Below are 9,970 nucleotides of genomic sequence, written 5' to 3'. Positions count from 1 at the left end.
AAGAAGAGTGATGTGTAATGAAGGCACAATTGGATAGGTGGCTTGAAGGCTGGAAAAAAAAGATGCGTTCAATGAAGGCACGCTTAGGGTTTTAGGGGCAAGAGGAGATATTCAACTCTGATACCATATAAAAGCTTATTATTGAATGATTGAATTCATTATGATATGTACACGACTATCATTCTTAGAGGAAGGGAAAATTACAACGTAGGAAACTCTATCAATAAGAAATGAAAATATATATAGCCTTTTAGGAAGTTTCCTAAACCTAGTTTAGGAAAGTATCCTAAACTGATTTGGAAACACTAAATAGGAAATTTCTAAGTATACACTACAACTCATCTCTTTAATATTCACAAGATCCTACACTGACTCATTAGGTTAACTCATTCAAAACTCTAAAACGACGTCATTTGAAACCTAAAATCAATCCCTTTCTTTGCAATGAATAACGACATTTTTGTAATGAAAAATAAATCCTAATAAACACACCCTAAATTGGGATTTCTTTAAGTTAAAGACAAAGGGGCTAAGGAGAGATTTCCTCCCATTCTTGACCAAACCTCGAGCTACCACATATTAAAAAAAATAATAATAAGGAAACGATTCATCCATTGACATGAATCACTTGTGGTCCAAAGAAAGAAGCAAAATGACTTTAGGTGGGGTGGTTGTTCATGAATGGTATGTTGTTAACATGGGCAACGAGTATAAAAAACAAAGAAAGTAAGATTCTTTCACTCTAAATGCTATAAATATATACGTTTGCAACTATATATAAATTGGTAGCTAGGAATTTATGCCATAGAATTTAAGATTTTAGGTTTTCTTTATGAATTTAATAAGTTAGGGCTCTGATTCTACAATTTCAAAGAAATTTGTTTTCGAAAAAACTCAACAAGGCTAGGAAGGATAGAAGAAGAAAGCATGTCAGGAAGAAGTCCATGGGGCAAGTGGGGGCTCGACTTGTTGTCCAAGAGAGCTTAAGAATGCACAAGAAAAAATTTGGAAGAACTAGAAAAGGTCAAATGAGAAAAAACTAAAAAAAGCTTGTTTGGGTGAGGTCACTGTTGGCCGAGAGAGTTGGTGGATACTCGGAAGAAGTGTCTGTAAGGTAGAATGTAGTTGGAAGGCACGTGGGGATTTCTCTCACGTAGGTCCTCTGATGCTTGAGTCAGATTCTACCATGGTGAAGTGGAAATGCGGATGCTATATGGATGAAGTATGCAGTGGTGATTATCCAAGAGAAATGACAAATTATTCGGAAGAATGTGAGTTGCACGAGTGTAGGTAGTCCAAGGGTAAAAAAAAAGGCCAGAAGTTGAAGGGTATTTATACCCTTTAGTCGATAACTAAGACACGTGGTGTGCACGTGCAAGGACATGCGACTCCTTGAATTGCAAGATACGTGATTTTCTAGTCACATGTAGCTATCTCGAGGTTAAGCTAAAAAAAACCTTGGTGAGAAACCCCCCAGGAAAGGTCTCTCAGAGGAAAGATGACCTACTAAAGAAAGACCATGTTGAGCGAGATTCAAGGAACACTGGAAGCTTATTATGGATGGTTGAGAGCTTATGTTCTTGAGTTAAAAAAGGTGGATCTTGATGCCACATTTGAATTGGAAGTTGATAGGGATAATGAAAATAATGAATATGCATTTAAATGGATGTATGTGTTAGTGTTGTATGCTCTAATTCTAGATTTAGATGATGTTTAACAGGTTTATAATAAATACATTTGTTGTATCTTTGTATATATTTATTAAATGCAAGTTTATCTTCATTCATAAACTCTCCAGTTTGATGTATAAATAAGTCCTTAGATCTCCTGTATGAGAGTTTGATTCTTAAGGTGTTAAGACTATGTGACAAGACTTCTTAAATGATTCATGGTCCTTAAATTAATCAGATGGGGACTTTGATTAATCGAGTATGGACTGGTATAGAGTTTTCTACCTTGATTAGTATGAGTTACTGATAGTAAGGGTAATGAGTCATATACCATATGACATGGAAATGTCTTTTAGTAAACTCATGGGTGGTTATTGGAGAACAACGCACTGAATATGACACTAATGACTGATCACATGGCATTGTGGATAATGGTCATGTCATGTCATTTAGTTGTAATAGTGTAGCTGATCCTTAGACTTGAATTCACATGGTTGTCTTATGTATCGATGTGCGGGATTTGCTAATACGCCGAACGATCCAATTATGAGGTATGGATGTTCATTTATGTGGTTCTGTATTGTTGGTATACGAAGATAGGTGTTCAAAGATAAGATATGTCATCCTCATCATCCTTTATAAGGTGAACGTCCTATGTGGTCTACTACTAGTATGACAAGATAGTCCATGTCCACGGCAGATTGATTATCAGGAAAAGAGTTTCCTAAGGTGTCATCTAGTCATGCTAATAAAATCTGACACATAATTACTAAATTTGTGAGTTTATCATTCCATGACTCTCGCTTAGTCAAGACGTTAGGTGACAGAATGATTATAGTATACGGTAATCGTCAACTATAATAGGCTCACTTGAAGTTAGACTTCATTATCTTTTATATTATCTTGGACTGTTGCTAGGCATTTCCCAAGACCTTTTAGATCATCACTGGAATATAGAGACTTTTATGATGGGTCAAGGAGTGTTGACCGGTGCAAAACGAGTTTTGTTGCTATCTGTTTACTAGCAAACAATGAACTTAAAAAGTCACACACCATATGGTGTTATGTCTAGTATTTGCAATAGACACCCATTGTGTCTTTGATATTTCATCAAGTGTTAATGACGACAGTACATTAACAGTTAGCATGCTAGAACACTAAGAGTCAACTATCTCAATAGAGGTAGTTGACTATATCGACAATCGATTGGCAGGTGACTAAAAGTCAACTCCCAATGTTGTCTCAGCCCTCATTCATGTGGTCCACACGAGAGCCAATTGAAGAAGGTGGTGGGGTGACAGGGCATGGTGAAATTGGATTGAAATTGATAGAAGGAAAACATGCGTATCTTGGCTTCTGCTTCCTCTATTGCTTTTGTTAATTTTTGCTCAGCTTCAATAAATTAATTGAGCATGAGTGTCATGCAGGGAAAAAGACATGGGTGCCGGTGATACAAAATCCTTTTGCTAGCATGAGAAGATGTGCATATAGGATTAAATGAACTTCATGAACATCTAATTTGAAATTTATGTATCTTTTCCTTTTATCAATTGTTATTGTTTTTTTTTTTTTTTTTTTTTTGTCTTGCTTGCTTGATTTGGTTTTAATCCAATTGTTGTTGTGTTTAGTATTGATGGCTATTTCTCATGAGCGTTAACTTGGAATTAACTATTTTGTCTAATACAATAGAAAACAAGTACATCAATTTATTTTAATTCAATTGTTTACCATACAATTCTCACAAATGCTCCACAATATCATCTTAGAGTTGCATATGAGTCTGTTGTCTTGAATTTGATGGTGAACCTATATGAACTCCATAATTTCATTTGTGCGGTTGAGAGACAATTCAATTGTTGGAGTGTCAGCAACTGTATCATAGTTGAAATCCACATCTTTATGAATTATACCACGTTTATCTTTAACTATCATATTATGCAATATTATACAGGTTGTCATTATATCTTTAAGTGTTTCGACATCCCAAAAATGTCTCAATCCACGTACTATTGCAAATTGTGATTGTAGGACTCCAAATGCTTGTTCGACGTCTTTTCTAGCAGACTCTTATTGTGAAGCAAACAATTTCTTCTTATTCCCTTGAGGAGATGGAATGGTTTTAACAAAAGTAGGCCATGAGGGACATATATCATTTGTAAGATAATATCTCATGTGTAATACCCAAAACTTTTGGGTTATTTTTAAAATAAGAAAAATGAAGATTCAAAGGAATCGATATCAGAATAGCTTGAGAAAATTACTGAATCAGCCAGAGGGAATACCTAAGAGCTTAGATACCTAAGGAAGTAGGTATATCCCTAACAAACATATTGAGATATGATTTATGACATTGAAAAAAATCGAATCAGAGATAGTTTTCAGTACAATTTCAGATCAGGTTGAAAAATCAAATTGTCGTAAAGGACTTTCAAAAAGTCAATGGAACCCTTAAAAGAGTCAAATTTGGCTTGATAAACAACCTTTAAGTGGTTTTGGCATAAAATAAGAAGGTTTTGCAATCAAGGCATAATTTCGGGCTAAAGTGTAATTTTTGAAAATTTCTGAGAAAAATCGAAACAACATTATTTCTGAAAGTTCAGGGGTCAAACGAGAAGATTAGAACATGAGGGTCTCAATAGAAATTTTTGGAAAACCCAGGGGCCTTGTGGAAAAGGCAAAATTGCATTTCAAAAGTTGAGAGATGGTAGAAGTGCAAATTTTAAAAAAATTGGGCAGCCATGGCCGACTAAGTTTCCAACCACCCATCTCATCATCGTTTTCGGCCATGAGAGACTCGAGGAAGTGGGCTAAGGGGCCTCAAGGCTTTGCTTAAGCCGATCCATGGTCGACAAAAGTGAGTAAAATGGCCGGAATTATGGTCAAGAGTGGCTAAAATTTTGGCCATTGTAATCAAGTTTTAGGGGCCATTTTCAAGGGTTTTTGGACTTATCTAGGGCAAGAGAAGATGTTAGTGACCTTGGGTTCCATAGAGATGGTCGTTTAGAGGGTCGATTTTGGCTATAAATAGAAAAGGGGTTGGCCGAGAGTTTATCAAGCTTGAAGCTTGAAATCAAGCATGTTAGAGGGCAAATCGAGTATTAGGGATAAGGAGCTTTTGTTCCTTACATTCTAAGGAGCATTTCTGGAAAGTTTGGAGGGTTTTGATGTAGATTTGAGTGAGTTTGAAAGGTTCGCTGAAAAATCGAAGACTCACCGTTAACGGACTGATTTTTAGCTAATTCGAAGCTTTTTGGTGGTTGTTTCAAGCTTCAAGATAGTGCATTAGGATCGACTTGAATGGAACTTCAAGGCTGTGTGGCTAGTTTCATCGCTGGTGATCGTCGGTGCTGGAAAAGACGACCAGCGCGAGGGTTACACGTGCAACCACTCGCCTAGGCGCGTGTGGGCGCGTGGCCTATCAGGTAATTCAAAATTTTATTTTAATATTTTTATAATTTTTTTTGTAGTTATTGTGGAAAAATATTTGAAAAAATGTTTAAGTATGTATTTATTTTGGAATATTAGTGAAGAAAAATTGGAGAAAATAGGGAAAAATAGAAATGAATTGAGAAAAAATAGGGTTTAATATTTATTTGAATAAATATGATGAATATGGTACTTTGTGGCTCAAAACTGAGTGATTGTGCGATTTTTGAGGCTTAACACGCAAATCAAGGCAATGCATGCTTTTCAAGATGTTTTGAATCTTAATTTGAATGTGAGTGGTTTTCCCCAAAAGCTTATACATGTTATATTTTGCCTATGCTGAGCAATTGAGCATGGTAGTCATGAAAGTGGCTAAGTTATATGTATTTTATGCACATCTTATCATATCTGTACATATAGTGTTGCATTGATGGTTATGATATTTTATTCGGCATGATATTATTAGCATATCGATACTTGTGTCGGGATGGGATGTTGCCCTGATAGTGTAGTCATAATTCTTTAAGAGCAATTGATGGAACAACGTTAGGATTATTCTAAAACTAGGTTGGCATTCTGCCTAGGTGTAATGGCTCACTCCCACCTACGGGCGCTACCAGTAAATAATCGACCGGATTACTCACACACAACACCAAATTAATTAAGAGATGGATTATGTTTCATTGAGAAACGTCTTAGGTGGGAACTAGGCTTCGTTCTTCCCTTCGCTCCACTCGAGAAGTAGGTCCCAAAACATAAAAAGAAGTACAGCAGACGGGACCCGATACCCGAGTGAGCTTCACCTTTCTTCAGCTCGCCTCACAACAAGCCAAAGGTGACTCAAGCACAAAACTAACACATTAAATATTTGCTGAGTACTGGGGATTTATGGGAAGTACCTCCTTGATCCTTACCTATTCATAAACTTGGCTCCACCCAACAAGCCATTAACAACCAGAAGTCTACACAATCATATACTATATTATATCGATTACAACAAACTGGATACAATCCAGTGCCCAATAACATATACATTCATCTACAAGGATATATATATACATACCACCACATGAATACATATAGGAGGTAACACAATTCACAATGTGGGCAACAACGCTAGTCACCACTTCAACCTCCCGACATAATCCCTGCTTGCATCTAGACTTGTAACATCTACAACACGAGGTAAAACCTCATGAGTCATAAAGACTCAGTAAGGGTGCAAATGAATGTAAACAAAATAATATATGAGATGCAATGACAAGTAAGTATGCATGAATAACGAGGTATCACTACTCTCCAAACCCACTTGTTCAAGGCATTAACCGCCCCAAATTACTCCTAGCATGCATCTAGTCTCTCCCATGGCCATAGGACTCCACTAGACTACCTATAGAACATGCATAACACACGACTGCACACAACATATATTTAAACATATTACCAAACATTCGCATGGCTGCCACCATTGGGGTCGTCCCTTACCTGACTCGAAGCCTTATCTCTTCCACGGGCGAGAACGCTAGCTTGAACTTTGAACTCTTCTAGGATCACCGCTTTCTCGGTCGACCCTAGATGCAATCACAAACCCAACAACAGGAATTAAACTAGGGTTTATATTTTTGCTATACATCGTAGAACCATCCATCAACAACTTCCAATAGACCCCAACCGAGGGTTTAATCCAACCTATAATTCACATGATATCATCTCACATAATGAAAATAACTAGAAAGAATTAATTATTTTACCTCATCAAATTCGAAGGAGAAAATCGACCAAATGCTCACACCGGCATCACCTCATGGGACGCCACCTTACGCTCAAAACCCCATTTTTGAGCTTCCAGCATGCTTCTCGAGCCTCAAAATAATTTCCAAATTTTTCCCAATTTTCTAAAATTTTCTAACTATTTTTCCTCATTTTTTCATATTTTTCTTTATTTCTTTTTTTTATTCTACTTTCTTTTCTTTTCTTTTCTTTTTTTTTTTTCTACCCTGCTTTCCTTCTTCCTTGCGCGTCTGGTCGTCCCTGTGCATAGCAGCCAGCCAGCCACGCCGTTGGCCCTCAATGGCCGCTGCTGCCGCCATCCTCGCCGCTTCCGGTAACCATCGGCTGCATCGCGGGCACTATCGTCGGCCGCATCGCGGGCACTATCGTCGGCCGCAGCCACTCGCGCGCACCAGCCGCACCAGCATGCCGCCATGGCCGATTGGCCTTCCTCAGCACCGCTGCTAGCCGCGGCTTCCTCTGGCTGCCATCGCAGCCACTGCAACCGGTTAGCCCTCTGCCAGCCACCAGCGATCACCATCGACCACTCTTCGGCCACCGAGAGCCGCCTGTGCCTCGCCCTCCGTCGCTGCACCTCAGCCGCTATTGCTCCAGCTTCCATTGCCATTGCCGCCAATCCATGCTCGCGCCTTCAGCCTGCTCATCTTTCTCTCGATCTCTCTTCTCCCAAGCTCTTCTCTACCTCGCGATGCCTCAGCTAGGCTCCCTCTTTCTCTCTGTGTTTTGAATCCAAGAAAAGCCACTGATGATGGCTTGCTCCAGCGCATCCAATGCGTATATATATATATATATATATATATATTACATAATTTACATATTAATCTCTCATTTTCTCCATAATTTCACTTAGAGAATTTATAATTACACTTGAGAATTTTGAATAATAACACTTGAATCTTCCAAGCCTTAATTAATTATCATCAAGTCACTCCTAAACTCAATTTATTCGAAAATCAATATCAGGCTTTTACTTAGAAACATTGATTTTATCTCTGCACCTGCACAGGACTTTTATTCCACCCGAAAATACTTTAGGATTACCTTACTTGCAAAATCGGACCACCCCTAGGGTTCCCTCAGATTCCCGAAAGTTTCCTGCAACCATTCAGTATTGACACCTATTCGGGCTTATACAAAATTTATTTCAGAAATTATTCTCGGTCTGATTGCTTTTAGCATCATCAACCTCACCTTGAGACGCTCACCAATCTCATGCCTCTTCCCTAGACATCCAAGTCCTGAGGCACTCCATGTCATCGATTCGATAATTTGCTAATTCATTTCTCGAAATTGACCTTAGGGCCCACTGAACTGCTCAGTATCCAAATTACCAAAATGCCCCTCCCCTAAGGCACCATCATTTTATTTCCCACATCTGTCTCAAAGGGTACTTTTGGAATTTTATCTTATTTTCTAACACCGGTAACACAGGGTGTTACACTAGGGTTCCATGCCGGGCTGGTGGGCTAGGGAAGTTACATTGGGCATATGTTTGTTTATGTCCATGCATCACTCATGATTATTTTAACCATTTTTTAGAAGATTTATCTTCTAATGTTAGACATTTGTCCTTGAAATATTTCACGTTCCAGACGAGACGAGCGGACAAATGAGTGATTGAGGCGTAAGCATGATGAAAATTGTGATGGGTCCTAAGCCAAAGCTAGGACATGTTTTCCTGTTAGATTGATTTGTTTTATTTTCAGTTATTGTAACATTATGATGATCGAACGATATGTATGAACTTGTTGATGTTATGATTTTTCGAGGTTTCTTAAGGTTCTGATTTTGCTTTCGCATATGTTTAAGTATTTCATTTCCTTAGTTCTATTTTGGGAGTGTTATTCTTATAAGATATGTTGAGAATTTTAGCATGATTCGTATAAGCAAAAAATAAAAAAAAAATAAGAATCCTAGCATATAATATAATGACCTGAAAAGGTTGGGGCGTTACACCATGGTATATTCATATCCATTGATAGTGTATTTTACTTTAGGACTGTGACCTTTTGCCAATTCTGAGAATGCATGGGATCTATCTAATACATTAATGTCATTTAATGATCCCAATAATCCAAAAAAGACATGTTATATCCATAGATTATATGAAGTTATTGATTCCAAAATAATGGTTGGTTCATGGGCACGACTTGTATACATTCCATGTCATGTAGTTAGGCAATAGGCTCACTTCCAATGCATACAATCATGCTACCTAACATTGTTGGAAACCCGTGTTGTTCAATCACAATTATCAACCTTGCAATATCAATACTATTTGGTTGCCTCAAATATTATTCGTTAAATACCTCAACTATTGCTTTCATGAACCTCTTTAAACTCTCTATTGTTGTACTTTTGTCAATCCTGACATATTCATCAACAACATCTGCAGGTGATCGATATGCAAGCATTCTTAATGCAATTGCATTTTTTTGGAGTAATGATAATCCAAGAACTCTTACAACATGAAATCTTTGAACAAAGTATTGATCATGTGATTCAATTGTTACTTTCATTCGTAGAAATAATATTTTATGCATACAAAACCTTCTATGAAATAAATGTGATGGATATGTAGGGGAATCAACAAAATAATCATAATGAAGGCTTTCATGAGTTTCAACTCTATTGCAATTGATGTCATGGTGGTATATCACAGATCCATGACAACGTGATATAGAGTTGTGCTTTGTAGACTGAATATGGTGTTCAATTAAAGTTGTAACAATAGTTTCTTCATTTTCATCGTCTTCAAGTTCTTCATGGATCATTTGAAATAATATACGGATGTTGTTGGACACGATGACTAATGTGAGATTAATAAAGAATGGTGATGACAGTTGGTGTTTTAGATTTGTGGATTATAAATTTGTTGATCAAATGAATTATTTATTTATAAACTGTTTAAATATGACCGTTGTTGGAATACGATAATTGTTGGAATTTTAATTTTAACATATTAAAATTTTAAATTTATCATTATGGAATTATTTTAAACAATTTTGCTAAATAATTGTTTTTAAAAAATATTAGTAAAGTGATTTAAAAATATATTAAATATTATTAATATTTAATATCAT

The sequence above is a fragment of the Diospyros lotus genome, chromosome 11 (assembly GCF_014633365.1).
Source record: "Diospyros lotus cultivar Yz01 chromosome 11, ASM1463336v1, whole genome shotgun sequence".
Lineage (NCBI taxonomy): Eukaryota > Viridiplantae > Streptophyta > Magnoliopsida > Ericales > Ebenaceae > Diospyros > Diospyros lotus.
Note: the sequence above shows the minus strand (reverse complement) of the source record.